The sequence below is a fragment of the Pseudophryne corroboree genome, chromosome 2, assembly GCF_028390025.1.
Source record: "Pseudophryne corroboree isolate aPseCor3 chromosome 2, aPseCor3.hap2, whole genome shotgun sequence".
Lineage (NCBI taxonomy): Eukaryota > Metazoa > Chordata > Amphibia > Anura > Myobatrachidae > Pseudophryne > Pseudophryne corroboree.
In genome coordinates this window covers 588,300,338-588,306,337 of record NC_086445.1, presented here as the reverse complement: position 1 = coordinate 588,306,337, position 6,000 = coordinate 588,300,338, and positions in this window count along the sequence as shown.

The following is a 6,000-nucleotide window of genomic DNA, read 5'->3' as shown; positions in this document are numbered from 1 at the left end:
CAAATTGTCATTTCAAGACTGTTCTATATAAATGACAGAAGTTGATTTGAGCAACATTTTCACTTTATGGGGGATATTTAATAAAACATAATTATCTCATAAAAGCTGGAAATGTCTTTCCAATGCTTGATACACCTCTCCTCTAGTGTCATAATGTGAAGTGGGGGCACGGTATAATGTTTACAATGTGACATCATGTGAACTAGGGCACTACTATGGGGCATACAATAAACTAGGGCACTACTATGGGGCATACAATAAACTAGGGCACTACTATGGGGCATAAAATGAACAACTGCTGCAGAGAGGTGTCTCTAGAAACATTGGAACAGGGGTGCCTTCAAAACATTACTATGGGACCCACAAAATTCTGGCTATGCCCCTGTTTAGAGCTAAGCAATTATGTATATTTGTTTTGCAGGATGGGGGACAATGCCTGGAGAACTTTATTTGTCCTCCGTTTTTCCCATTTTCTGACACCGTGGAACACTATATAAATCAATGACAATGATAATTATAATGATAAAATGTCTTGCCCAATATTTAACAAAAATCAGGATAGTGTAATCTGTTAAAATTAATTGTTACTAAATTAATACAATTTAAAAGCAGCAAAATAAAGGGGGTCATTCCGAGTTGATCTGGGGTCATTCCGAGTTGATCGCTCGCTAGCAGTTTTTAGCAGCCATGCAAACTCATTGCCGCCGCCCACTGGGGAGTGTATTTTAGCTTTGCAGAAGTACGAACACTTGTGCAGAAGACCAGCCCTGTAGTTACTCTTCGTGTGCGTTGAATCTAACGATGGTGGGACAGCTTTTGACGTCACACACCCACCCAGCGTTCACCCAGCCATGCCTGTGTTTTCCCCGACATGCCTGCGTTTTTCTTAGCACTCCCTAAAAATGGTCGGTTGACACCCAGAACACCCACTTCATGTCAATCTTCCTGCGTTGTGCCGTGCGACTGAAAGCTTCGCTAGAACCTGTGCAAAACCACAAAGGACTTTATACCCGTACGTCACGCGCGCACATTGCGGTGCATACGCATGCGCAGAAATGCAGATTTTTTGCCTGATCGCTGCGTTGCGAACAACGGCAGCTAGCGATCAACTCGGAATGACCCCCTATATGTTTAGGCCTCCATTAAGCAGTTTAGTTAGCAGTATAAGTAAGAAAAACTCTAAGGACAGGTCATGTTATTGGAATGATAAATATAATACAGTATATACTATAGGTATAACACAATGTGCATTATGTATACTAGGCCTTAAAGTCGATGCATCTATTATAGTACTACTTAACACTTGGGACAGCTGATTGGCTGCTGTACTTAGCATTCTATGACATCACCAAGTATGTCACAATCACCAAGATGGAACTGTGGTGAGGATTTGGGTATTATGTCAAAGTAGATTTTGCCTGGAAGACTACTAGCTGTGAATAGTGTTGCTGAATTGAAAAACGACACATTCGCTGAATTTGATTTATGAAAATTGATTAATATCAAGCCCCATGTCAAATGGTTGTGAGTACAGACTTGTCATATTCTTTCCTTATTATCAGGCAGTATAAATGCAGCAATATCTACCTTTTAGCTTGGTCATTTCTCTTACTGTTAGTGTTAGTGTTAGTGTTAGATCATATCACTGTATAAAGGTCAGTATCATGTAAAGATACCGTACTGTAATTGTACCTGTAGAATTATACAGATATGGTAATAGAGAGATTTCTTTTCCTAGTAGTAAATTATTTTCTCATGGAGGGGACTTAAGTCTTCAGTGTAAATGGCAGTTATATCTAATGTTTAGTATGTTTAGTATGTTTATGCCCGATGGCTCATTAGTAGAGTTACATAATACAATCTAGATAAATGGTATATATGGCCCTTCGTTATCTACACCATATATAACGCCACCCAATCTCTCAGGAACTGGAGGGCACTGTAATGTGGCATAACCTTACCTGCTCATTGTTATGTGATCTAAAATGAAATGGAGGGCACTAGAATATTATATTATATGAAGTGTACTGTGGCACAATATGAAGTGGGGACACTGTAATGGGGCATTATTTGAAGTAGAAGGCACTGTAATTTGGCACAATATAAACAAGGGGCACTGTAATGTGGCATAATATGTACTGTGGACATTACAATGTAGCATAGCATGAACAAGGAGCACTGCAATATGGCATAATATGTACTGGGGACACTGAGGGCAGGATGTATCAAGCCTTGGAAAGAGATAAAGTAAAAAGCAACCAGTGTCAAACTGTCATTTCAAGACTGTTCTATATAAATGACAGAAGCTGATTTGTTGCTTTGAGCAACATTTCCACTTTATGACTTTCCAATACTTGATACACCTCCCCTCTAATGTCATAATGTGAAGTGGGGGCATGGAATAATGTGTACAATGTGACATCATGTGAACTAGGGCACTACTATGGGGCATACAATAAACTAGGGCACTACTATGGGGCATAAAATGAACAACTGCTGCAGAGAGGTGTCTCTCTAGAAACACTGGAACAGGGGTGCCTTCAAAACATTGCTATGGGACCCACAAAATTCTGGCTATGCCCCTCTTTAGAGCTAAGCAATTATGTTTATTTGTTTTGCAGGATGGGGGACAATACCTGGATCACTTTATTTGTCCTCTGTTTTTCCCATTTTCTTTTTTTTTTTCAACATTAAGTTTTTATTTATGAAATAGTATCAGAACAAAAATGCAGAAAAGACAAAATAGAATAGGGTAACAGTGGTACAAAAACAAAATCATAGGGTAGGAGACAGGACATCCAAAAGCAGTACATAAAACACACCAATATTCACAAGTCATGGATTTTCTACAAATAGAGGGTTGCTCAAGTCACAGGGGGGGGGGGGGGGGGCTCTGTATGGAGGGGGACAGTGGAGAGATCACCTTATTTTTGGAAACGTATGTATGCCACGTGAGCCACTTCATAATAGGGGCAGAGAGTGTTGTAGAATATGCAGCATCCCTGGTTTCCATCTCGAAATGGAAGTGGGTCTTAGAAACAACTTTTTCAAAGGGAGGAGGGGAGGGAGATTTTCAGTCTTGAGCAATCGGAGCTCTGGCTGCAATTAGAATGTGACCAAGGACATAACGGGATGATTTGGGGACAGTGTCTGGGTACCAGTGCAACAAAGCCAATGAAGGGTCCTGGGTCAGGTGAAGGTCAGTAATTGAATGAATAAGGTCATATACTTTATCCCAAAAGGAGCGCAGAGCAGGGCATTCCCAGAAAACGTGTAAGAGCGTACCTTTGTGGTGACAAAGGCGCCAGCAGAATTTAGAAGTGGTCGGCCAGATCTTATGTAGTTTAGATGGGGTGAAATATGGTCTGTGTAATAGTTTAATGTGCATTTCATTGTGGTTAGTGCATTTAGAAAGGGAGAAGGAAGAAAGATGAATAGATTCCCACTGCTTGAGAGTGAATGTACGATGGAGATCAGCTTCCCACTTAATTTGAGCTGCAGATTTAGTCGTGGCGGGTGGGGGTGACAGCAAATCATACCAGTCAGAAATGGCTCCATGGGATGAACGTTTAGTCAGTCTATTCATGACATTGTTAGTGGGGAGTTGGAAGGCATTGGGGCTAACGGTCATACCGTCCATCCAATGTTTAAGTTGGTAATAGCAGAGCAAGGCTGAGGGGTCGATGCGGTATTTAGCTCGTAGGTCTGAAAATGACAAGAGGGAGGCTGGGTAGTAGATATCAGTAAGGGATTCTATACCTAAACGTCTCCAGTAGGAGAAATGGAAATGAGGCAAAACTTTATCCAATGCAGACAAAGAAATGTTTTTAGTGGGTACAGTAATATTAAAGGAAGGGGAGAGTCTAGAGTCCCAAATTGTCAAGGCATCGGATATGGAAGAGGGCGATAGTGGGTAATGTGGGCGTAGTTGTCGGGGTAGCCACAAGAGATCAGTGAGGGGAAAGTCTCGAAACAAGGCACGTTCCAGATCTACCCATGGTTTAGAGTGGGGGGGGGGAGAGATAGGTCAGACAGTTGGGAGAGCATAGACGCTTCATGATATCTGAGTAGGTCAGGAAGTGTGAGGCCACCCTGTGACTTAGAGCGAATCATACACGTGTAGGCCAATCGAGGAGGTTTACATTTCCATGCATATGAAAACATTAACCTTCGCATCTGGGTTAATAGTTTGTGGGGGATTGCATAGGGGATGGCTCGAAACAGATACATAAGTTTTGGTAACAACATCATCTTAAATGCCGCCAGGCGGCCCAACCAGGAGACCTCGTAGCCCATCCAAGTAGAAGTCAGTGAGGTTAGATGAGCCAGTAGCGGCACATAATTGAGAGAGTGTACATCCTGGAAATGAGAGGGTATGGAGATACCTAGGTATGTTAAGGAGGAGTCAATCCACGTATACGGAAAGCGCGCCTTCAAAGACTGGAGGACAGTAGGTGGGATATTAATAGGAAGGGCGTCCAATTTCGTAGTGTTCAATTTATAATAAGAAGTAGCGCTAAAGCGCCCCAATATATCATGTAGAACGGGCAACAAGGTCTCCGGGTCTGAAGCAAACAATAAGACATTGTCTGCGAAAAGGCAGCGTTTATGGGAGGTGTTACATACTGTAAGGCCGGGAAATTTCGGAGAGAGTTGAATCAGTTGGGCAAGGGGTTCAATAGCCAGCACAAATATCAGCAGGGAAAGGGGGCACCCCTGTCTGGTACCATTGGAAATAAGGAACGGGAAGTATAGGAAACCATTACTAAATATTCTGGCAGAAGGACCATCGTAAAGAGCCAATATAGAACGGAGGATGTCCCCGCGGAGACCAAACTTGGACAACACCTGGCGCATATAACCCCAATGGAGGCGATCGAACGCCTTTTCGGCGTCGAGAGAAAGAGAAATGATGATTTAAGACGAGAAGACCATTCAACTAGATCGAGGAATCTCCGGGTGTTGTCAGGGGCCTGACGGCCAAGAACAAAACCTACTTGCTCTGGGTGTATGAGGCGTGCGAGTAAAGGATTCAAACGGTTGGCTATTAGTTTAGCATAAATTTTTAAATCAGTGTTAAGGAGGGCAATAGGTCGGTAATTCTTGCAGTCAGAAGGGTCTTTACCAGGTTTCGGAATGGTTACGATTTGGGCTTCAACCATTTCTGCCAGGAAGGACCCAGTATTGGAAACCTGGGAATAAAGTTGTAGGAGAAGAGGGGAGAGTACCTCACTAAAACGTGGAATAAAAGGAGTTAATAAAGTCATCAGGCCCGGGAGTTTTGTCTTTTGGCAATTGTCGAATTACGAGTTGTATCTCTTCCAGAGACCAAGGGGCATTCAGGGATGCCAGGGCATCGTCATCCAGGGACAGGAGGGGAAGGTCATCTAAAAATGCGGAGATAGTAGCCGCAGAGGGCTGAGGTATAGTAGAATCCTCACGCAGGTTATATAACTTGGCATAAAATGTTGAAAATAAATTAGCAATATCAAGGGGATTAAGGCATGGTTCGCCTGAAGGGGCAATGAGGCATTTAATACGGTTACGAGCCTGGCGACTACGGAGTTTGCGCGCTAACAAACGAGTAGCTTTGTTTCCTGCCATGTAAAATTTGCTGCGGAAGCGGGCCAGGGCTGATTGCATGCGAAGCATGAAAAGCTTCTGGAGTTGGGTTCGCACCTCCTGTAGCTGTTTACGTAAAGCCCGAGTAGGGCGGGTTTGATTCTGAGACTCCAAAGACCGCAAAGACAACTCTAAATCAGCTTGCATTCTCCTAGAGCGAGCCTTGAGTTGAGCCCCTTTTTGGATAGACGTGCCATGGAGCACTGCTTTCAGAGCACACCAATACATGAAGATAGAAGTATCCTCAGGGGCATTGGTCTGTATACATTGAGAGAGAGTCAGTAAGGGCCTTCAGAATCTCAGGATTCGTCAATTGATTTTCCGGGAGCTGCCAAGGGTGGGAAGGGGGGGGGGGATTAGTGAGAACCCACATTCCAG